The sequence below is a fragment of the Oryx dammah genome, unplaced genomic scaffold (genome assembly GCF_014754425.2).
Source record: "Oryx dammah isolate SB20612 unplaced genomic scaffold, SCBI_Odam_1.1 HiC_scaffold_12, whole genome shotgun sequence".
NCBI lineage: Eukaryota > Metazoa > Chordata > Mammalia > Artiodactyla > Bovidae > Oryx > Oryx dammah.
In genome coordinates this window covers 61,683,664-61,708,857 of record NW_024070196.1, presented here as the reverse complement: position 1 = coordinate 61,708,857, position 25,194 = coordinate 61,683,664, and the positions used below count along the sequence as shown (strand labels likewise).

General features: G+C 44.2%; 1 long non-coding RNA gene and 1 other non-coding gene across 7 annotated transcripts in view; one reads left to right on the top strand and one right to left on the bottom strand.

The window, feature by feature from the left end:
• Window positions 1-788: 788 nt before the first annotated feature.
• The window catches only part of LOC120871144, a 102,242-nt gene continuing 77,836 nt past the window's right edge, over window positions 789-25,194 (bottom strand). Inside the window, exons 6-10 of one of the 6 annotated variants that reach the window (XR_005722966.1) lie at window positions 17,224-17,372; window positions 16,016-16,185; window positions 12,826-13,032; window positions 10,299-10,456; window positions 789-1,086 (exon numbers count right to left, since the gene is read on the bottom strand). This is a non-coding gene — a long non-coding RNA (uncharacterized LOC120871144). Of the gene's footprint in view, window positions 1,087-5,932; window positions 6,275-10,298; window positions 10,457-12,825; window positions 13,033-16,015; window positions 16,186-17,223; window positions 17,373-25,194 lie in introns of those variants that run through there. The other 5 variants (XR_005722970.1, XR_005722969.1, XR_005722965.1 and 2 more) reach the window with 5 other exon arrangements.
• TRNAG-CCC lies at window positions 20,584-20,656 on the top strand. The gene has a single exon. It is a non-coding gene; the product is annotated as a tRNA-Gly (tRNA).

Here is a 25,194-nt window from a genome sequence, read left to right as displayed (position 1 = left end):
CCCCTCGGGTCTCCGCGAGCCCTGGGCGCGGCGCGCGCCGGCCCGCCCCTCCCCCGCGCCGGCGGCACGCGCCCCCTCCCCCCGCCCCCGGGCTCAGCTGCTCGGCGCGCGTCGGGGAGGAGGGGCGGGGGTGGCAAAGGGAAGGCTGAGGAAGGGAAGACTGCGGGGACGCGAAGCGGGAGGGGAAGTTGCGGGGAGGAAAGCCGCCCTCGCCGCCGCCGCCGCTGGGTTTTCAGCCACCCTGTTGCTGCTGCTCCCGCTGCCGCCGCCGGCCGGGCAGCGCCTCACGGGGCGGGCTGCGCTCCGCTGTAGCTGCGACGCTCGCTGCTGCTGCCGGCGGCCGCTCTCTGCAGCCGCGCTCCATGTCCCTCGGCTCGGCGGCAGCCCCAGCAGCAGCAGCGGCGGCGACGGCGGCTGCTGCAGGCACCGAGGCGGCGGCTCCACATCGCGCACCGCGCGGCCCGGCGACCTCCTTCCTGCCTGCCTCAGCTCTCTCCAGTCCCACCGGGCCGGCCGCGCCGTGCCCCGCCCCGGGCTTCCGGCCGCACCCCCTCTCCCCGCCCCTTGCCGGCGCCTGACGCGCACGGGCACCTGTTCGCCGCGCCCGCGCGCGATTCGCCGGTTCGTGGGTCTCCTCAGAGGCGCCCAGGTGGCGCCGGCAGCCTTAACCCCTGCGCTGCCTCACGCCCGGGGGGGCTGCGTGCGCAGCCCGCGGAGACGGCCGGCTCATCTGTAACGGTCCGGGCGGCTCCTCGGCGCGGCCACGCCCCCGGCCTCGCGTCCACCTCGCGGTGTGGCTCCGCCCCCGGCACGCTCCCCTCGGGGTGTGGCCTCGCGCGCACCTCCGAGCACGGCCCCGCCCCCAGCCTCGTTCTCACCTCAAGGCCTGGCCCCGCCCTCGACCTCTCTCGGAATTCTGGACTGGCGAGCTTCTCTGGGTGCGATGGGTCTCAGTCTTAGGTGGTTGGTCTCCAAAGGGGACTGAGGACGTTTCTCTAAGACGGGTGGCCAAGCCCAACGGAGACTTGCTGCCACGGGCTGTGGGTCTGAGCCCCCGCGAGAGCGAAGCAGTCAGGAGAGGGAGCCCTAGAAAGCAATAGAAGGGACGACTTCAGAAATCCAGCGTCTCAATGATGATGACTCAGGGATATAAGGAACTAGAAGCCTCGGAGATCAGCAGCTCCGAAAGAAAGGGGTGCTGTTGAGAAATAACGGGGGGAAAATGCTCACAAATGGGAATGCGAAGCAAAGACTCTCCTTAATAACTTCTGTTTAATAGGCACTTAGTTTGTGCCATGCCTCGTGCTCTATAGGCATTATCTTAGATAATCCTCACAAGAATCTTAAAAGTCAGTACTGTCACTCTTATCATTTTACAGAGAAGGAAACTGAGGCCCTGAGATACAGAATCAGATCTAGGCAGGTTGACTCCAGGGTTCAGGTATATACCATTATTCTTTATTTTCCTCACATACAAGTCTTGAGGAGGATAAGTAGTAATTTGTGACCAAGATAGCCTGGGTCAGTATCCACGGTTCTATCAGGAAAGCTTCCTGCAATGATCAAATCAAGGACTGAAGAGCCTAATGGGTGATTCCAGTCAGTTCTTGCTTTGACCTCATCAGTGATGCTCTGTCTCCTGTTTTCAGAAACAACCCTATCTGAGGCTAGACTTTGTCCTTGTTCTTTCCCTTTTCTTATGGACAACAATCCAGTTTTGAGTTAGATCACTGTTTGATTCTTTTCATCACAGTGAGATGGAAATTTTCAGGACACCAATTGGCTAAAATGAGTCAAATGGTTTCTCATGGCTTTTTCTCATTAAAGTCAAAGCCTAAACAAAACTCCGGTACATACATCACTTTTTACCTTCTGACTGAAGGTGTGAATCCTGAAGGTCTTGAGCCTTGGGGATGACTCTGTTCTCTAGTTGATTGAAAAGGAGACAGACAATAGAGGGGTCACACATCTTAGAACCAAGTTTTGAAAGTTGACGGTAGTATCATTCCAACAATACATTGTTCTAGCAGTTTTTATTATGCCCCTTGAGCAGAAATAGTGGGTCCATGGTGAGACCCAACTGCAAATCCCTTTTGTCTTTTTTGATCAGGAAAGAAGTTGCTCCTGAAAATAGATTAGGGACACACATATCAAGAGCAACCAAAATCCTAATCAAAAGGGGTTTCAGGTATTTATTTTTCCTTGAAGCAGACTTGCAGCCTATCTCTCCCCAGAGGTTTTTGTCTTGCCTTCCTTAAGCTCGGTGGTCCTACTCTATTAGACTTGCCTGTTACTGTGAGAATGAACTTTTACAATGCTAACTCTCATTTCTGAAGAACATTCCTCACAATGTTCCCCTGCCTAATCTGACTAGGAAGCAATCATTTTCTACTACAACTTTGGCCCTAAAGTACCATCTTCCTGTGAATAGTCAAAGGAGACCAGCCCAAGTTTGGAGAACTATTTAGAATAGTGGTTCTTACCCTTTTCACTCTCAGAACCTCTTTACACTCTTAAAAATCATTGAAGATCTCAAAAATCTTTAGTTTATATTGGTTTAGATATTGGTATTTACTGTATTAAAATTAAAACTGAAAAATTTTAATTCTTATTTTAAATACTTATAATAAACCTATTAAATGTTAACATAATATAGTTAATAAAAGATATATATTCCCAAGTTTATTTTTTTAAGTTTTTTATTTTGTATTGGGGTATAGCCAATTAACAAACAATGTTGTGATAGTTTCAGGTGAACAGCAAAGGGACTTAGCCATACATATATGTGTATCTATTCTCCCCCAAACTTCCCTCCCATTAAGGCAATTCCCAAATTTAAAAAATGAGCAAAGAGGAATGGCGTTATTTTTCATTTTTATAAAATCTCTTTAATGTTTGACTTAACAGTAGAAAATGGATTTTTATATCTGCCTCTCCATTCAGTGTAGTGATGTTTGTTTTGGTTGAAATACATGAAGAATTGCTCTTGGTTACTAAGCCTTGCATTTTTATCATTTTTATATTCCTTTATAATATATTTGCATCACTGTTGCTTTTGGTATCTGGATATTCTGGTGAACTTAGGTAAGACCCATCTTAACCTGCCATGGATGGGTTTCCACATTAAAGTGCTGCCACATCCCTGAGAGCAAAGCCTGAAATATTCTTTCTTAGGAATCCTGATATCTCCAAATGTGATAACACTCATCAAATTTCCTCAAGTTATTTATTTTTATTAGCCTCCTGATCTGCAAAAACTGGAAAGTGTAGAAGACGAAACATTCCAGAAAATTTGTTTTTGAAGAGTCAAGTGTGGAAGAAACATGAGGAGCTGGCAAAACATGTGATAAAGCAGTTCTACACTTGGTATTTTCATTCAGCAATTATAAGTGCGTATACATTTTTTTAAGTTTTATATTTTATTTATGAACTAGTAGTGGGAACATAAAATTCTCAAAAATTCCTAAAATGTTACCCAAAAGCTTTTTATATTTTTTGGAGATGAACTGACTCAACATTTTGCAAAATGTGGTATGTGTACCTCTAGGGATTCTCAACTTGATTTTTAAGGGAAAAACATTTAGTGGCTGATATGCTCAGTAGCATCAGTCTTTAGCAGGTGCCATGCCTTGCCTGGTGTAGGAGTGGGCTTTCTCTGCTACCTGTCACTGTGCCCCCGCTCACCTTGCTGGGACCTCCTACCCAGCCTCTCTCATTTCTAGGTCCTTATCTTGGCAGCCCCCTCACATGTTTCCCTTCACCCTCCTAGGGTCCTCTCTGGGGCCTCAACCCCACTTCACACTCCCTTTCCTCCTTTTCCCTCAGCTTGTTATTTAAAAGATTTCATAAATGTACAGCACTTAAAATGGAGCCTGGCACATGGTAGGCACAGTGTGGGTGCTTGATAAATAAATAAATGCATAAAATAACTGAGCATAGAGAATTCCCTGGTAGTCCAGTGGTTGGGACTCTGTGCTTCCACTGCAGGCAGCGTTGGTTCGGACCCCTGTTTGAGGAACTAAGATCCTGCATGTTGTGTGGTGAGGCCAAAAAAACTCTGTGTGCTTTTATATATATTTATATTTACTTACATGGCTGTGCCAAGTCTTAGTTGAGGCATGAGGGATCTTTTAGTAGTGGCATGTGGGATCCAGTTCCCAGACAAGGGATCAAACCCTGGTCCCCTACTCTGGGAGTGAGGAGTCTTAGCTATTGGACTACCAGATAATCCCTGTATGCTTTTTATTATCACTATGAGATGGTAATTCTAGACAATGTCAATGGCAATACACTCTCACCTCACCCCCCTTGGCATCCCACTGACAGTATTTGACAAAATTGATCAAGGAACACTTCATGACTTTGGCCCTTAAAGGACATAGGGGACTCCATGGGCAAAGATGAAAGGCAAGTAGAGAGAACCACTTCTCCAAAGACACAGGAGGCAGGAAGTTGTGTTGGAGAAGAACCAAGGAGGGAGAATGAAGTTGCAAAGGTAAAGACAGGCTGGCATTGACTTGCAGAAGAAGGAAAGATGCCATTTACTGAGTGCCTGCTGTGGGAGGCCAAAGGGTTAGCTTGCTTAAACTTTACAGTCACCTTTCCAGATGGGTATTATCATCTCCATTTTATAGATGTGGAAACAAGTTCTGAGAGGATCAGGGTCTTGCCCTGAAACTAGTAAAGGGCAGAGTTGGTATGTGAGCAGAGTTTAGATTGCTTATAAAACCTGTGGTCTTTCTACCTATGTAGCCTTGAATGCTAACCCCAAGACAACAGAGGGCTATTGGTGATTTTAAAATTGTGAAGTGTCCTGAATAAAGCTGCAGCTCAGGAGGACCCACCTGGCACTGGTATTAAGGACGAGGTCGTGGTGGGAGCTGGGAACCAGCGAGAACAGTTAAGATGCAGCTGCAAGAGTCTAGATGAAAGGGATGAAAGAAATAGGGAAATACAGAAAAGAAGTCAGAGAGGTTATAAAAAAAAGAACTGCTAGGGGGGCTTCCCTGGTGGTTCAGTGGTAAAGAATCCACTGCCAATGCAGGAGACACGGGTTCGACCCCTGGTGAGGAAAGACCCCACATGCTGCAGAGCAGCTAAGCCCATGTGCCACTACTATTGAGCCTGGGCCCTAGAGCCCATGCTCCGGAACAAGAGAAGCCACCGCAATGAGAAGCCTGCGCACTGCAGCTAGAGAGTAACCCGCAGTTGGCGCAACTAGAGAAAAGCCCACACAGCAGCAGAAACCCAGCAGAGCCGAAAATAAAGTTTAAAAAATAATAACAAAGAAGACCTGCTAGGATTTGGAGACTGATTGGAGATTAGGGAGTGCGAGTGAGGAAAAAGGAGGGTGCAGAAATGCCTCTGAGGTTACTAACTGCGGCAATAGAATGATGGTGCTATTGCCAGAAACAAGAAAGCCAGAAAAAAGAGAATTCCACAACCAGGCCCTAGGATTTGGCTGTGGCCGAGGACGTCTGGCCCGCACAGGGAAATAAGGCAAGCACGTAATCAGCATAAACACAGCAGTTGTAAGAGTGAGTTGTGGAGATGTTGGTCAGGAATTGTATCAGTGGGCTTGAAAATGAAAAGAGATTCCTCAACTGAAAGAAACCTTCTTAAAGAAAGCTACACTGGATGGAAGAGAAGGGCTAGAGTACTTGGCAGGAGGAAAAGGCTTGTCCCCTGTGGTTGGAAAAGCATTAGTCAAGGCCAGGCGACAGGAAACAGCTGATCATGGCTCCATGCCTGTGGGGATGGAAGCACTTCTCATTTGCTGGACCACTATGGCCACAGGTGGAGAGACCCTCTTCCCCATCTTCCCCAGTTCCCATCTGGAAGCAAAGAGCACTGGACTTCTCTTCTCAACTGCCCACTCCACCCATCCAGCCCCAGTCTAGTAAAGGAAAGGATTAGGGAGAGAGGCAGGCCTCCTGATGAGTTTAGAAAATAATTGCACAGAAGAAAGCCGTATGTAGGTTTCATTATACATTTGCATTTAGAAAAACCAAGAATTTGCAAAGGCTTATATTCAATAAGGCATATAAAATCACCCAATTAAAAGAAAAGAAGATGGCAAGGACTCAAAAACTGGTTACAGAATTTAAGTTAATTGAAGAAAAACCAAGTAATACGTCAAAGGTATAAATCTGCATTTCCCTGGGGTCTCAACTGAGTGATTCGGCTTTTTTTTTAGTAAGTGGGTCAGAAAACTGCTAATCCTATAACGATTTTCTTCAGCGGCATTCAGCTGGTACATATGTTTCTTGCAGATCTTAAAAAAAAAAAAAAAAAAGTATGTTAAGATTGCTAAAGTTGTTGTTAACCCAATATAAAATTACCTTATTTATCCACCATGCTGCTGCTGCTGCTGCTAAGTCACTTCAGCCGTCTGACTCTGTGCGACCCTATAGACGGCAGCCCACCAGGCTCTCCCATCCCTGGGATTCTCTAGGCAAGAATACTGGAGTGGGTTGCCATTTCCTTCTCCAATCCACCATGAATAATGTATTTATTTTCTTGATTGAAAGTCGATCCTTTTAATTGGCAAGTAGTGACAGTATTGTTTACGGTTTTACTTTGAAGTGTGTTTTGGGTTGCACAACTCTACCATAGAGCTGATATAGTGATATTATATAATAGTCTCAAACAGAATGAAAGTTAACAAGACAAACCACTGCACTACATAAAGACAGATTTAGAAGCTGATACACTGGTTTTGTGGAGACAGCTCAGGTTTAAAAACACAAATCATGAGTCAGCATGAAAGAGCTTTTTTTTTTTTTCAGTTCTGGTAAAATTCACATACAAATTACCATTTTGACCATGTTTAAGTGTATAGTTCAAAAGCATTTCATACATCATAGTGCTGTGCAACCATCACTACCATCCAACCACAGGACTCTTTTCATATTGCAAAACTGAAACTCTGTACCCACTAAAAACTAACTCCCCATTCCCTTCTCTCCTCAGCCTCTTGGGAACCGCCACTGCACCTTGTGTCTCTATGAATTTGACAATTCTAGGTAACTCATACAATTGGAGTCAGACAGTGTCTGTCTCTTTTGTGAGCGCCTTCTTTCACTTTAGCATAATGTCCTCGAGGTTTATCCACGTGGTAGCAAAGACTAAATAACATTCCATTGTTTGTACATGTCACATTTTGTTTACCCCCTTCTTCATTAGTTGACAGATGGGTTGCTTCCACCTTTGAGCTATTGTGAATAATTCTGTTATGGACATGAGTGTACAAACATCTCTTCGAGTTCCTGCTTTCATTTCTTTAGAGCATTATCCAGAAGTGGACTTGCCAGATCATATGGTAACCCTATTTTTAATTTTTTGAGGAACTGTCATACTGTTTTCCACATTGATGGGAGAGCTATTTTTAAGTCATCTGTCGTTGAGATGTACTTATTCATTCTTTCACTCTCCTTTCAACAAATATTACTGAGGACTTGCCTCATATAATGGTTGAGCTAGGCTCTGTAAAGTTTATCAGTAAGACTTATCTGGTGGTATAAAAGAGATCTATGAAATAAATATGGGGCTTTCCAGGTGGCTCAGTGGTAAAGAATGCGCCTGCCAAGCAGGAAACAATTTCGATCCCTGGGTCTGGAAGATCCCCTGGTAAAGGAAATGGCAACCCACTCCAGTATTCTTGCCTGGGAAATCCCATGGACAGAGGAGCCTGGCCGGCTACAGTCCCTGGAGCCAAAAAGACGGACACACAACTTAAGAGACTGGACAACAACAATATGAAATAAATATACCAAATGTACCAAAATAGATACAGTGACTCCTAAGCCAGAGCAAGCCTTGGATTCAGAGTTTCAACACAATTTCAAAAAATGCCTAACGGAAGAGAAGTTGGTCTATTTGAAAGCACAGAAAAAAGAGCATCACAGAAATAAATATGGAGAGTCCTATTCAAATATGGTTCAGCAATGGACCAGTATTACTGAGTCATTGGCAAGACAGGCAGCTGCTGCTGCTGCTAAGTTGTTCCAGTCGTGTCCAACTCTGTGCGACCCCATAGACAGCAGCCCACCAGGCTCCGCCGTCCCTGGGATTCTCCAGGCAAGAACACTGGAGTGGGTTGCCATTTCCTTCTCCAGTGCATGAAAGTGAAAAGTGAAAGTGAAGTCGCTCAATCGTGTCCAACTCTTTGAGACCCCACAGACTGCAGCCCACCAGGCTCCTCCGTCCATGGGATTTTCCAGGCAAGAGTACTGGAGTGGGTTGCCATTGCCTTCTCCAAAGACAGGCAGAGTGCATCTCAAAAACCAAACCAAAGAATTCTCTTTTAGCTCATGCACCTAATTCTCTTTGTTTTAATTATATGCTCTTTAAGCTGTGATCTGATTGTAATATGCTTTTTCTGCCTATATAGGGAGAGTGCTTTTGGGTATGTGAACCTCAGCATCATGGTCTTTGAGAGCTTACATTTCTCATTGTAAATCAATAATTTGGCATCCTGGCTTTCAACATTGGACTTAATAATCTTAATTAATGTGAGTCCAATTCTAAAATACAAACCTACTCTTGATGTGCTCGCAAAGGTCAGATTTCTGAGCCTTTTAGACAATAGACCAGGGACAGGTCATAGATGCCTCTGAACCCTGGTTTTCCTACTTGAAAATGAAGTTTTAAAATGATGTTTATCCAATAGGCCAAGACACAGAAACAACCTAAATGCCCATCAACAGATGAATGGATAAGAAGATGTGGTGTGTACATACAACGGAGTATTACTCAGCCATAAAAAGGAAACAATGCCATTTGGAACAACATAGATGGATCTAGAGGTTATCATACTAAGTGAAGTCAGTCAGACAGAGAAAGATACCATATGATATAATTTATATGTGGAATCTAAAATATGACATGAATGAACCTATCTATAAGATAGAAACAGACTCTCAGACATAGAGAACAGACCTATGGTTGCCGGAGGGGAGAGGCAGTGGGAGAGGGATAGCTTGGGACTTTGGGATTAGCAGATGCAAGCCACTATATATGAAATGGATAAACAGCAAGGTCCTACTGCATAGCACAGGGAATTATATTCAGTATCTTGTGGTAAACTGAATCATTTTGCTGTATAGCAGAAATTAACGCAATACTGTAAATCAACTATACTTCAATAAAAAAAAATAGTGCTTATATTATGGAGTTGTTGATCAAATGTTGATCTTGATATTGATGGGAAATTCTCCAAGGCGTTACTACTGTATGAGTTTTCTTGGTAGACAAAGTCTGACCTCATAGAGCACATTTGCTTCTTTTCTGTTGGAATCTGCATAACTCTTATTCTCAAAGCACAAGCCAACTTGTGAAGGATTTATTTGAATTGTCTATTCTTACCTCTTCCTTTGGTGCCCCTCCCTCTGTTTCCTCGTATCCCACACTCCCAGGATTTCGTGCTCTGGCAAGACAAAGCCAGCACCCCCACAGGCAGTATCCCATGCTCTGGCTGTCACATAACCCAACTTGCATGTTCATAAGGACTGGTCACTACAGCCAATATAAGAACTTGATTGATGCCAGTGAAGTCACAACTGATAATGTCAATGTTTTAACATTCAAAGGAACACTCTCAAATTGTAGAATTTAATTGAGAGAAATTGGCCAATAGGGAAAAAAGAAAACTTTGGGTCATATGAGGCCTGTTTGGTGCCACCTCTCAAGTCTACAATTTTCTCCACTGTCCTTTTAAAGAATTCTGGGCCATTACAGCAAGAAAACTTTGCTCTTGTGTGAATTCAAGGGGTTTTATGAGATTTATAGGACTTTGGGTGAGACTAGGGAAATTCTTGCACTAAATTAGGGGTTTTCAGGTGTGGGTGAGCTGCTGAATAGTAACTATAAGGTAGTTTGGGGCAGGTACAGAAGAATAACATGAAATGGAGCTGGTCTGAGCCTAGGACATTGTTTCCTTTGGAGCAAACTAGGCTTGGTCCAGGGGACCTCAAGCAGAGATGGACTAGCCACCATTCACTTTGCTACTTTCTAATCATGAGTCAGCAATCCATGCTAAATCTAGTGGATGGTTCAGAGAATCACAAAACATGGCTAAACAATTGGTAAATAGGACTTACAAAGAAAATGTGAGGGAAGAGAAGTATTTAACCAGAAATAGGTAATATTAATAACATAGCCAGTGTTAGTTTACTGAAAGTTGGTTGTTATCAGTCAAGGTTCTCCAGGAAAACAGAACCAATAAGGTGATATATATATATATATATATATATATATAGAGAGAGAGAGAGAGAGAAACATTATAGCAATTGGCTCACATGATTATGGTGGTTGAAAAATCCCACAATCTGTCTATATGCCTTCTGGAGAAGCAGGAAAGCTGGTGGTACCATTGAGTCCTAGGTCAAAAGCTCAAGAAAGTGGGTCAGGGGTGTGATGGGGCTGCTGGTGTAAGTCTCATTCCAAGTCTGAAGACCTGAGAAACAGAAGCAAAAATGTTCAATGGCAGAAGATGAAAGTCCCAACTTAGGCAGAAACAACACAAACAAGCAAATAGAGCCTTGCTCTGCCTTTTTATTCTGTTCAGGCTCTCAGTGAATTGGAGAGGACTAACTTTTGAGGCTGATTGTTCTTTGCAGAGTGTATTCTTGGGAGTGTCCAGCATAATTATCTGGTATTATTTCAAATGATGATTAAAAGTGAGTCTTTTGTGGTAGGGAGTGCTTTCTGTTAATTATCTTATTTATTTATTTTAAGCCTCCTTCCCAACTTCTGTGGTTCAGTTCTGCTTATTTTAGGAACCCATTAATGTATTCAGTATCAATTACCACTTGCACACAGCTCTGTGTGGGTGAGTTGCAGAGCTGAGAAATTCGTTAAGAAAATGAGTTCTGTTTTTTTAAGTTTACTTTTATCACTTTCTCATTTCAGCTGGCTACCTGAGGGGGGGGGGGTGAAAAAAAGCTAAAGGACACCTGATGCCACTTTTAACTTTCAGCTTGAGTCATACAGATTGGATTTAACTTTATGAAAATAGAGGAAATAAACTCTGAATGTATGTGCTCGTCCAAATTTATAGGTCTTAGCCAAGAAGCCTGAGTTATTTTTAAAAGTTCATAACGAATGCACTTTTCATGCTTGCTGTTTGAAATCTCAGGTATCACTTAGCCTAAAACGCACAGGCAAACAAAATGACGTACTATTAGATTCTTGGCCAAATTTTTTTTAAACTCCACTCAACCTCCCCTCCCAGTGTCTACCTCTCCCTGGTAGGCCCCTGCTTTCCCCTCATCTTTACAAAGACACCCTCACCCGCTCCAGCATGGTTATGAGCTGGCCCCCTGCCTGCCTCGTAACCTTATTTTCTTTCATCACAGAGGCTGTGTCTCAAAGTCCTGTTTGTGATTAACTAACCTTGGTGGTTAGGATAACAAAAGGTGAAACAGTTCAAGCAGCAAGTGGGAAATTTCCCTTACAGATGGTTTCTTTCCCTTTAGTGGAAAACCCAGAAATGACTGGGGGGCAGAATCGCATCATGTTTGCTTTGCATCTTTCCTCACTTCTTTTCTCTTTTTTTCCAAATCGTCACCTCCTGTAGGCTTTTACCTCCTAAATAAAGTGTCAGCACTTTAATCCTTGTCTCAGTTTCTATTTTCTAGAGGAACCTGGCTAACTAAGTAGAACGAAGGAAAGGAATCTTTGATTAAGGGAAGGTCCATAATATGAGGCCTCTAGGTGCTTAAGAGGAAGGCAGTAAGATCGTTCTTATAGTTGAGTCACTAAGTCACATCCGACTCTCTGGGACCCCACTGGATTGTAGCCCACCAGGCTGCTCTGTCCATGGGATTCTCCAGGCAAGAATACTGGAGTGGGTTGCCATTTCCTTCTCCAGAGGATCGTCCTGACGCAGGGTTCGAACTCACATCTCTTGTGTCTCCTCCGTTGGCAGGTGGGTTCTTTACCACGAATCCCCCTGGGAGGCTCTTGTAAGACTGTAGAAAACACCAAAAAGGAAGATCCTAAAGGCACATTTTCCTAACTTAACACTTCCGTTGAAGCATTCCTCCACAACTGGAGAAAAAAAGGGAATGTGGCCTACTCAAATGTTACAGTGACACAGAAGTGGTTAAGGCGGAAGGAATTCAGAACTTAAGGGTAGAAATTTCATAAAGCTTTCCTTCCTATAAGCTACAGTGTTAGTTTTTCTTCCATCCATCCTCTATAGAGCACCTGTTGTGTGTCGGGAACCCCACAAGCTCCTGAAGAAATAGCAGTGGACAGATAGTGATTCTGGTCCTCAAGGAACTCACTTTCAGCAGGGAAGACAGAAAGGACACATACAAGTGAAAAGTGAAGGATTAAAGGGGAGAATTTTTTAGGGGCTTTTGGTGTCAAGAAACAGATGGTCTCCTATTACCACAAGCATATGAATGGAAATGGGGAAGGCAGAAAACTCAAAAGGCTGCCTCATGAGAACCCAGATAAAAGCACACAATTCAGCTTCCCTGCATGTATGGAAACTGGATCTTGTTGGGTTTCTGAATGCCTAGATTGTAGGCAGAAACTGTAAGGCCCTTCAGATCCAGTGCAGTGATCCCAGCTCTATTATTTCATGAATAAGTTACTGTAACAAACAGTCCCTGAGACTTCCCTGGTGGTCCAGTGGTTAAGACTCCATGCTCCCAATGCAGGGGGCCAGGGTTTGATCCCTGGTCAGGGAACTAGATGCTACATGCCACAACTAAGACTTTGCATAGCTGCAACTAGAGATCCCACAAGCTGCAACTAAGACCCTGTGCAGCCAAATAAATAAATATAAATAAACATTAAAGCAAACAAACAGACCTCAAAATAGAGAGGGCTAATCAAGTTAGACATTTCCTTCTTTCTCACGCTCTTGTCCATAGGTAGGAGTTGGTCCAAGGTGTCTGCTCCAGGAAGCTGAAAGGGGACCCAGGTTCCTTCTGTGTTGTTGCCCTGCCATACCGGGTGGGTATTGTCTTTATCTACATGGTGCAAGCTGGCTCTCCAGCACAGCATCAGCATTTGACCCTGTGGGAAGGAAGGAAGGGGAGGAACTGAGTGGGCAAGCCGCTGAAGTGGCCTACTTTATTTCCAGTCGTTCTGCTGACAAGAACTAGTCACCTGACCAATTCCATTGCAACGGAGGCAAAGAAACCATCTCTAGCTGGGCTAAAACCCCTGGATTGGGGGGTAGGTACTATTACTAAAAGGAAGAAAGCGAGAATAGAAACTGAATAAGATTGCCAGAATTAGAGCATAATAATCCCAGTTGGAGAAGACTCTTGAGAGTCCCTTGGACTGCAAGAAGATCCAACCAGTCCATCCTAAAGAAGATCAGTCCTGGGTGTTCATTGGAAGGACTGATGCTAAAGCTGAAACTCCAATACTTTGGCCACCTCACGCAAAGATTTGACTCATTGGAAAAGACCTTGATTCTGGGAGGCGTTGGGGGCAGGAGGAGAAGGGGACGACAGAGGATGAGATGGCTGGATGGCATCACCGACTCGATGGACATGAGTTTGAGTGAACTCCTGGAGTTGGTGATGGACAGGGAGGCTTGGCGTGTTGCGACTCATGGGGTCATAAAGAGTCGGATACGACTGAGCAACTGAACTGAACTGAACTGAATCCTAGTTAACTTTGAATTTCAGATAAACAACCGTTTTTAGTGTAAGTATGTCCCATTTGGACATACTCATTGTTTATCTGAAAATTACTGATTCAGTTCAGTTCGGTTCAGTCGCTCAGTCGTGTCCGACTCTTTGCGACCCCATGAATCGCAGCATTACCGGGTATCTGCAATTCCGAGCGGGCCGCGTGTCCCGTATTTTTCTGTCAACGCTAACAGTAGGGCACAAGGACTGTTGCCACTTTGTCACTGGTGCGGTCTTTTTGCATCGGTTACAAGTGAGCCATTAAGGCAACTCAGGTTCAAGGGGAGGGATTAGAACATCTCTTGATGAGGGAGTGACAAGGTTACATTGCAAAAGAGTATGTGGCAGACACGGTCGTAGCCATCTTCGGAAAGCACAGTTCACCTTACGTGTTTTCTATCTATCATTTGAGCAAATCAAATGTCACCCCTCTTAAACGTTAGTTTCATCTTGCGCTGGCACCAAGTCTCTTAAAAGTCACTTGACCCACCCTAGGTTCTCTCCCAGGAGTCCTAACTCAGAAACAGGAGGGAAGGAAGCGGAAAGAGACCCAGCGGCGGAGCCAAGTGGTGTGCTCCTTCGCTCAGGACTCTGGAGGACAAGCTCATGAGCTGCTGTCGAATTCTCGAGACTCACCCCTGGATTCCTCCTTTGATAAATTTCAATAGTTCAGCTTTTCCTTTGATGCCACAAAATGCCTCCAGCATCCTTTCATTAACTTCCTCTTCTCTCTCATCCAGTTTTTCTTCTTTGGTTTACACTAACCACAGGACACTTCTTTTAATTGCCATCAAAATTTGACAAGCAAGGGACTTCCCTGCTGCCCAGTGGGACATTGGAAGACTCGGGGCTTCCAATGCAGGGGGCGTAGGTTCAATCTCTGGTCAGGGAACTAAGATCCCGCCTGGGGCACAGTGTGGCCAAAAAAAAGTTGTTGTTTTTTTTAAAGTGAGACATTGCATACAGCCAAATTTAACCTTAAAAGAGGTAAAAGAACAGCAGTTCTTTGGGAGGATGTCATTTCTTCTGAGGCGTCTATAAAAGATATCACTTTTGTCAGCAACAGGATTGAATGTGTCACCATGATTTATATTTTACTGTTGTTGTTGCTGTTCAAAGAAACTACCCACTGTCTGTGTTATAAATAAGTAAATCAGAGGCATAGATATTTGGTGACAGCTATCACTTCAGTATTAGTAAAGTAGAATTTTCATACATTTCCTCTACAGGACTGGCCAAGGAAAAACTGACCAGTGGAAACTTTAATCACTTTTCTCTCCAATCTGACAAAGGAGAAGAACAAAAAAGGCAGTGAGGAGCAAGAAAAATGGGAAGAGAATAAACAGTCCAGTCTACAAACTGAATAATCATATTGGGATATAGAAGCATCAAAAGTGAGAAAATACTAAGGAGATATTTCCAGGTAAAGGGTCCTGATGTTCAGGGAACAGCCTCCCAGTCTTAGCTGGGAGGTTTACAAGAGAAAAAAAGAGAAACTAATAGGAGAGGTTTGGATAAGAAAGACTTAGAGGAATACTTCTTGATACCTGAGAGGTATGATATAGTTCAATGAGAAAACGAGAGTGGTTGTGGATCTTTATCTCCTGGGAGTTGAGAGAAAAGAACAAATTGCTGGTATTCGTTTGGGATGGACCGGGCGAGCTGATCAGAGCCTTCAGAGTCCTCTGAGTCCTCCTCGGAGTTTCTCGGGGTTTTGCGCCCCTCCTCATTTAAACTGCTCTCTTCACGCGTGTCACGGCACAGCACCTCCTCTCCCTGACCTTCCTTCTCTGCTCTCCTCGGCTCCCTGGAGAGGAAAGCTTCTGCAAACCACTAGAATGACTTGTAATGTCTTTTGAAGCACAGGTCACAAGCTTCTGGATGCCTGGCGCCCTTCAGAAAAGCTATTAAAGAATCACAACAACATACATATAGAATTTAGAAAGATGGTAATGATAACCCTCTATGCGAGACAGCAAAAGAGACACAGATGTATAGAATGGACTTTTAGACTCTGTGGGAGAGGGAGAGGGTGGGCTGATTTGGGAGAATGGCATTGGAACATGTATACTATCAGGTAAGAAACGAATTGCCAGTCTATGTTCTATACAGGATACAGGATGCTTGGGGCTGGTGCACGGGGATGATTCAGAGAGATGATATGGGGTGGGAGGTGTGAGGGGGGTTCAGGATTGGGAACTCATGTACACCCGTGGCTGATTCATGTCAATGTATGGCAAAACCAATCCAGTATTGTAAAGCAAAATAAAGTAAAAATAAAAATTACAATAAAAATAAAAATAAAAAATAAACTGCAAAAAAAAAAGAATCACAACATGCTCAGAAGTGTGACCGACCTAACAATGTCACCCCAAAACGTGCTAATCATGTGGAACAGGAGCAATCAGATTCGTGGCTGGCTCTCATGAAATGGAAATGTGACACTTCAGCGGCTGCCAGGTGGTGCTTCGATAAAACTAGGGCACGTCACCTTGAAAGCTTTCAGGAAGTGCTGGGAAGCTGTGTCCTGTAAAAAGAGAAATAAGTGATTTTAAAAGCCCCGGCCTCTGCGTGGGAGTGGTTTCGTCCCATGTTGAGTGATGTCATAGTCTAGCGCCGTTGAGTACTTGGATTGGGGCTAGTGGGATGGTGGAACTGATGTCATAATTTTAATTAAATTGTATTCATTTCAAATTTTTAAATTGAGGTCAAAGTCACACAACAAAAAAGTAAACATTTAAAAATGAACAACTCCATGGTGGGCTTCCCAGGCGGCCCTAGTGGTAAAGAACCCTCCTGCTAATGCAGGTTAGACATAAGAGCTGCGGGTTCGATCCCTGGGTTGGGAAGAGCCCATGGAGGAGCCTACGGCAACCCACTCCAGTGTTCTTGCCTGGAGAATCGCATGGACAGAAGAGCCTGGTAGGCTGCAGCCCATATTGTTGCAGAGTCGGACACGACTGAAGTGACTTAGCACAGCATATACCGTTGTGCTACTGCTGCTGCTGCTAAGTTGCTTCAGTCGTGTCCGACTCTACGCGACCCCATAGACGGCAGCCCACCAGGCTCCCCCGTCCCTGGGATTCTCCAGGCAAGAACACTGGAGTTGCAGCCACCTCCATCAAGTTTCAAAACATTTCATCACCCCCACCAAAGACCTCATATCCTTTAAGTAAGTACTCCTCACTCCCCTCCCCCTTGATACTTGAGTCAAGTATCAAGTCAAATTGATACTTGACTCCACTATTGGAAAAACTTTTAAATATGTTTGGAATTCCCTGGGGCTATGAATCTACTTTCTCAACTCTACATTTCTGAAATCTAACCAGAGGCGTAGAGGCTTTACTGACAGTTCAGTAGTTAAGACTTCGCCTTCCAAAGCTGGGGTGAAGCTCCCTGGTGGGGGAGTGGAGATCCCACAGACCTCATAGCCAAAAAACCCAGAACATAAGCAACAGGAGTGGTATTGTAACAAACTCAGTAAAGACTTTAAAAATGGTCCATATAAAAAAATGTTTTAAAAAATAAAATAAATACAGAACAATAATTTCCAATTCAAACTTACCATCTCGGGAATTTCTTGGTGGTCCAGCAGTTAGGACTCTGTGCTTTCATTGCTGGGGCCCAGGTTCAGTCCCTGGTCAGGGAATGAAGATCCCAGAAACCACAGAGTATGACCCAAAACAACAAATGCATCATCTCAACTGAGGTACACTACAAAATAAGAAAAAATGGAAGAGATCTTATTTATCTTAAAAAATATATTGATTAACAACGAAATAATACTATTTTAGAAATATTAAGTTTAATAAAATGTATTGCTAAAGTTATTTTCAGCTTTTTTTATTCTTTTCATTGTGGCTACTAGAAAATTTAAAATTATGCACGTGGGGAAAAAATAATGCATGCGACTGACATTTATTTCTACTGGACAATAACTCAAACTAGATACTATCAGAAAACTTTTTAACTACCTACTGTGAACTTTTTTTTTTTTTGGCCACTCCTCAAGCAGTATGATGGATCCTGGCTCCCCAACCAGGGATCAAACCTGTGCCTCCTGCAATGGAAGCACGGAGTCCCAACCACTGAACCTCCAGGGAAATCCCGCACCATGAACTTTTGTATATATAATTTTGCTATCCTGTGAAAAAGCAGGTTAGAAACAATGTTTGCAATTTTATTGACCTTTCGTTAGCCTTTAGCCTGGACCAGAATTGGTTACCAGTTAAGCTGTGGGAATTCTAGGAAGGTTTCCTCCTCTCCTGCAGATTACTGATGCTCATATGAAGTCAGAATCATTGGGAAATGTCTTATGATACAATCACCAAAATATTTTAAGTGAGGAAAAATAAGGGATGCTTTCTGGCCTTCCTGCTTTTTTATGACATACATATTGATATACACTCTCTGTTTTGAATGAACTGAAAGTATGCACTTTTCTGCTATTGAGAACAGAAAATAAGTACGTATTTATGTATATTCATTCATCAGCATATTGAGTGGACACTGTGTGCGCTGTGGTTGCTGCTGCCTGTTTAGGAATAAAAACCAAACAAGGTGCCTGTCCTTGAATGAAGCTTACGTTCCAGTGAAAAGAGACAGAAACCAATGAATAAGATAAGCACCAACTCTGACATGTTCTGTGGGAAAAAAAATGAATATCAATGTATCAATATAATGACTTAATAAAGAGCAACTTTATAGAATGGCAGGGAGTGTGTGTGTGTGTGTGTGTGTACTATGTGTCTAATTTAGGTAACTAGGCAATCTCTCTGAGATGACAATTAACATTTGAAGAAAAAGGAGTTAGCCACACAAATAGCCATGGGAAGAGCAGTCCAGGCAGAAGGCACACTCTGCAAAGCAAAGGGCTTGAGGCGTGTTTGAGGAACAGGAAGGAAGTCATATTAGGATGTGGTGAGCAAAAGGGAAAAGAAGAGGAGACAGGACTGGCGAGCAGGAGCCAGTAGGTCATGGAAAGACATCTACATTCTATTTTACGGGTAATGGGGAGCCTTTGGCAGGTTTAGAGCACAAGAGTAACAGATGCTTTTTTTTCTTTTTCATACAAATGATCCAGCGGTAGCATCAATGGACAGCTGACCCTCTTCTATAATTGCCAGAAAGAAGAATTGATCGGTTTGGATAGATGTCCTCCAGTATTCAGTAGTATTTTACTTAATACTGCTATATACCAAGAAACCTTGAATGTATACTATTTGCACCAAGGGCCCAAGGACCACCTCCCCTGCCCCCTGCCACTAGGAGATAATTCATCAAAAGCTGTGTCCAACTCTTTTCAATCCCACAGACTGTAGCCCCCCAGGCTCCTCTGTCCATGAAGATTCTCCAGGCAAGCTGGAGTGGATTGCCATGCCCTCCTCCAGGGGATCTTTCCAACCCGGGGATCAAACCCAGGTCTCCCTCATTTCAGGCAGATTCTTTACCCACTGAGCCACCTGGGAAGCCCAAAAGGAAAGATCAGTCAAATAAGTCAAACCCAAAACAAGGCATAGGGACTTCCCCGGTGGTCCAGTGGTTAAGAATCCACCTTCCAATGCAGGGGATACAGGTTCAATAAATAGCAAATGAGGGTATGGTGAGCTATATTGGGTTGGGTTCCCCACGAAGCTCATTCTGAGACAAGGATTCAAGGGCAGGTAGTTTATTCTGGAGATGATTCCAGGAAGCACAGTAGGGAGGATGGAAAGGGAGACACAGAAAGGAAGAGGGACATGTGGCAAGTGAGTTATTGCTGTGGGCAACTGGAGCTCAGCATCAGGGCAGGGGGCACCGGCAGGCTGCAGAGAACAAGCCACATGTTATCTCCATGGAAGGAGAGGAAGCTGGGATATTCATCTACCAACTCCATCCATCACTGGGTGGGGCCGTTTCTAGAGACAGAAAATCCTTGCGACTTCTGGGCCATCCTGCTTGCTGGCCAGGTGTCCTTCCACAGCCAGAACAAAGCCCTCATTCAGAGAGTCACAGGCGTAGCAATGAGCATCTTTTTGTGTACAGAGGTTAGGACTGAGGGACCCTGGGCAGGACCCCAGCAGCATCTACTACACAGGATCAAGCATAGAGGAAGTTATCACATAGTCTCATTTCTGGCGCCATTTCCAGTCCTCATTCTTGTTTTTCTTTCTCTCCCTTCTCTCCCACTTACAATTTATGCAATCTGGCTGTGTTTTATGTATCCTTGTAAGCTGCCTTAAATCTTTTTTTGGAACACAGCAGTGCATTAATAAATAAACACTAGCAAGGTTTAACATTTTCCCTTTATTTATTGACCATTTTTCCCCTCTGTGAACTTTTTGGACCAGGGCCTCTTTTACTTGCTTCTAGCATTGTGAAGGGCATATTGAAGGCATTTGATTATTGTTCTGTCAAGCAGCACAAAGATATGCGGTGGGTTTATAAACGGACTCTGTGACCAGAAACAGAGGCATGGGACTCTCTGGTCCTTGATTTCTTGAACCCAGGGCTTAAAATACTGCCTGCACATAGCAGACGCTCAGCCAATGTCTGTTAAACGGAAGAATGGGACTTGGAACACCTATATCCGTAAGGGTTCCCGTGGATCACCATTTAGAAATCCATCAACATACTGGATTTGTGTGTTTTCTAAGGGCAAAATTGCCCTTATGTGGATGCACTTATTTTCATGAGTGTAATAAGCTGGGAGGCAGGAACTAAAGATAGATGGTGTTTTAAAGTGTATATCCAGCAGGCTCTGTGCATCTCAGAACAACCTTTGGTAACTCAAATGTAGCCTGTTTGTGAACCCGATCTTTGCTTGTAGGTGTCCTGGCAAACTGTTCTCATAACACTCCTATTGAGAAACTGCGTTCCCCAGGAAACTCAGATGCTAGAAACTGAGTGACTGCTTTATATCTCATGAATCAGAAATTGTTGGACTTCCCTGATGGTCCAGTGGCTAAGACTCCACATTCCCAATGTAGGGAGCCCAGGTTTGATCCCTGGTCAGGGAACTAGATCCCGTATGCTGCAACTGAAGATCCTGCATGCTGCAACTAAGACTAAGCACAGAGAACGGAAGGAAGGGAAGAAATAAACAGGAAAGAAAGAAGATATTGTTTAAGTGGTGGGTTATAGGCATGCAGGTATCTGGATTAGGTTTTTCTGGGGCTATCACATCTCCCCTCCTTTTTTATTTTTGGCTGTGACATTTCCCCAGTAGTTTTAATAAAATACTAGGTAGAAATTAAAGTGTAGCCTCTGAAAGAAATTTTTTTCCACTTAACAGATCAGCATTACCCATAAGTAGGTTACTTCTAGGAAGCTCCATTTTCATATAGATCTTAGCAAAGGAGGAGAAATAGTTTGGCACTTTTTTTTTTATTTATGTGGGTTTAAATTAAGATAAAATTTGAATGACAAAGTTCATAATTTTTTTGATAAGTAAGAAGTGGATTTATTTAGAGAGAAACACACTCCATGGACAGAGTATGGGCCATCACAGAGGGCAAGTGTGGCAGCCAAGTTCACCCTTTTCAAAGTGAATGAACCAGTGAGTGCGTGCTTAGTCGCTTCAGTTGTGTCCGACTCTGTGCGACGCCATGGACTGTAGCCCGCCAGGCTCCTCTGTCCATGGGATTCTCCAGGCAAGAGTACTGGAGGGGGTTGCCATGCTCTCCTCCAGGAGTTCTTCCCGACCAGGGGGTAGTACTCACATCTGCCTGCATCGCCTGCACTGCAGGCAGTGGTTTTTAGTATATTCACTATGTTACGCAACTATCACCACTATCTAATTCCAGAACTGTTCCTTTGCCCCCCAAAGACTCCAATACTCATCAGCAGTCATTTCCTATTCCCTGCTCTTCCCAGCTTCTGGCAACCACTCATCTCTGTGGATTTGTCTATTTTGGACATTTCCTATAAATGGAATCATATGATATGTCACCTTTCCAATCTGGCTTCTTTCGCTTACCAGAATTATCTTAAGTTGCACCGGGTTGTGCCATGTATCAATACTTCCTTTTTCATGGCTGAAGAATATTCCACTGGTGTATGGCTACACCACACTTCGTTTATCCATTCATCCATGGACAGACACTCGGCCGTTTCTACTTTTTGGCAATTGTGAAAAAGGTTGCAGTGAACACCTACATACAAGTAATCTGTTCAAGTCCTCACTTTCCATTTCTTTGGGTATTTATCTAGGATTGGAATTTCTAGGTCATATGAGAATCACCTGTTTTCCAAAATGATTACACTCATTTTACTTTCCCCCCCAGCAATGTATGAGAATTCTCATTTCTCCACATTCCCACTAATACTTGTTATTCTCTGTGTGTATTTAAACCATAGCCAACCTGGGACTTCCCTGGTGGTCCAATGGCTAAGACTGTGCTCCCAATGGAGGGGGCCTGGGTTCAGTCCCTGGTCAGGGAACTAGCTCCACTATGCTGCAGCTAACAGTTCACATACCACAACGAAAGACTGAAGATCTGCATGCCATAACTAAGACCCAGCACAATCAAATAAATAAATATTAAAAAATAATAAAGTGGTGGCTCAGATGGTAAAGAATCCGCTTGCAATGCAGGAGACCTGGGCTTGATCCCGGGTTGGGAAGATCCCCTGGAGAAGGAAATGGCAACCTATTCCAATATTCTGGCCAGAGAATCCCCACAGACAGAGGAGCCTGGCGGGCTACATTCCTGGGGTCGCAAAGAGTCGGACAAGACGGAGCGACTTTTACTTTCACTTTCATAGCCATCCTAATAAGTATGAAGTGGTATCTTGGGCGTTGCCTCTATTATTTTTTTAATTTAAATTTCCCCCTGTCCTGTCTGAGCCCTGATATACCTGTCCTGGAACAAACATCCGTCTTTCCCCCTAACCCCAACATCTTTCTTCTTTCACATACTTTTGTTTTGAGAACAGTTTTAGGTTTACAGAAGATCGAGCAGATAGTATAAAGAGTTGCTGGGCTTCCTGGGTGGTGCCAGTGTAAAGAGCCTGCCCGCCAATGCGGGAAACATAGGAGATGTGGGTTCATTCCCTGGGTTGAGAAGATCCCCTTGAGGAGGAGATGGCAACCCACTCTAATATCCTTGCCTGGGGAATTCCATGGACAGAGGAGCCTGGTAGGCTACGGTTCATGGGGTCACAAAGAGTCGGACATGACTATAGGAACTTGGCACGCACGCAGGCACAGACAGTTGCCGTGTACCTCTTCTCTCTTCTGCTCACAATTTCCCCTCTTAGTGACATCATACGTTAGTGTGATATATTTGTTATAGGTGCTGAACCAATATTGATTCAGGGTTATTTTTAATTTATATTGATACATTATTATTAACTGAAGCCCTTAGTTTATATTACGGTCCTTCTTTGTGCTGTACAGTGGTATGGCTTTTGACAAATATGTAATGTCATATGTCTGTTATTATAGTATCACACAGAGTAGTTTCATTGCCCTGAAGATCCTCTGTGCTTTACTTATTCATCCCTCCCTCCTGCCTCCAAAGTGCTAAAAACCATTGATCTCTTCCTGTCTCTTTTTACTAGAATCCTTTTTACTTTTGACTATAGTCTTTTCCAGAATGTTGTGTAGTTGGAATCATACAGAGTTTGAACTTTTCAAACTGGCTGCTTTCATTTGTTTTTTCATCTTTTGAAGAATTTCAGATTGGGGGCAGTTTTAAACAAAGGTGCTATAGGCATTCTCTGATTGAGTGATGACATGGAGAAGCCAGTGCCACTGAACGGATTGTTTATTACTTACCTTCCTGAGAGAAGGGGACACACCACACCACTCAGGGCCACGGGGGAGGGGTCAGATCTTGATCAGGAGGCAGAAGCAGGAATAAGCGGAAAGCCTAAGCCACAGCCTTTACTAGAGTTCCTGCAGAAAAGGAGAGACAGCATACACCACTTAGAATGGGCTCCTTTGCGTAATTCCAGTGGGCTCTAGGGCATAGGAGCTGTCTTCAATTGTCTGGTACCTGATTCTGGGGTGATTAGGGAGAAGCAACTATTGGCTTGGTGTGTGAGTTAGATAAGCAGATGGGTGGGATATGACACTGAGTCAGATGGTCTTTGCATGACTAGACACGTTCCAGCAAGCAATCCACCTCCTCTAAGGGATTAGCTAGCTCTATAAAGGCAGTCTCTCCTCTAATCTGCAAGGTCCCCCAAGATGTCACAACCTCATAAGATATAGAAAATTAAAAAAAAAAAAACATGATTAGGGACTTCCCTGGTGGTCCAGTGGGTAAGACTCCAAGTTCCCAATGCAGGGGGCCCAGGTTTGATCCCTGGTCAGGGAACCTGATCCCATGTGCTACAACTAAGAGTTTGCATGCTGCAACTAAAGATTCCACATGCTGCAAATGAAGACTCCACCTGCCGAAACTAAAAGAACCCAGATGCCAAAACAAACACTGAAGATTCTGAGTGTGGTGACTAAGACATGAAACAGCCAAATAAATAAATATTTTTTAATGTATTTAAAAAAATGTTAATACACTGAGTTTCCCTAGAGGAGTGGTTTTGGGATTGGCTCTATGCAAGCAGATACTTATGGGGTTTTTACTAGGGATCAGCCCCTCTAAAATGAGAGGAAAAGTCTGGCTGCGGTACCAGCCTGACAAAGTCTTGGCCAACCCAGAGGGAAGGTGTGCAGTGAGGAGTGCCCATCAGAGTGGCCCGCATCCAGAGGAGACGGGCACCCTTCACAGACTTGCCTTGGTTGCTCAGTAGTACAGGCTGCTCTGGAAAGGGTATGACCTTGAGCGAGGCAGCTCTGCTCCTAAAACAGACCCTGAAGGAGCTTGGGGGCCATCTGCTGACCCCACTCTCTGCAAGTGGACAGCAAGCCCTTCCTTAAAGGGGGAATGTTGGGTGGCGCATCTCTGTGACAAGCTCGGGGATTCTATTGCAGTTGGCCTCAGCAGTTGCTGGCTTGAGGACACACTCTTTTTTTCCTTTCCATATACTGGTTTTGTTTTGTTTTATTTATTTATCTATTTATTGAGGATATACTCTTATTGGCTACCTTTCTTCCCCTGCCTCACTTCCCCACTCTCCTTCACCTCCTTAATCAACTACTTGCACCAAAATCCTTGTCTTAGAGTCTGCTTTTGGGGGAACTGAAACCAAAACACATCCAATTCACCATTAGAATGATGCTCCTTGGGGCAGGTCTGGCAGTTTCCAGTTCGATAAATGTACTTGGGGCTTCCCAGGTGGCACTAGTGGTAGAGAACCCGCCTGCCAGTGCAGGAGACATAAGAGACATGGGTTCAATCCCTGGGTCGGGAAGATCCCCTGGAGGCGAGCATGGCAACCCATTTCAGTATTCTTGCCTGGAGAATCTCATGGACAGATGGGCCTAGCAGGCTATAATCCACAGGGTAAAGAGTCTGACATGACTGAAGCACACACATCTTGCATTACAGATACATAGGGTGATTCTAGTCCTGATTTGCTCGACACAGTTCAGTTCAGTTCAGTCGCTCAGTCATGTCTGACTCTTTGGGACCCCATGAATTGCAGCATG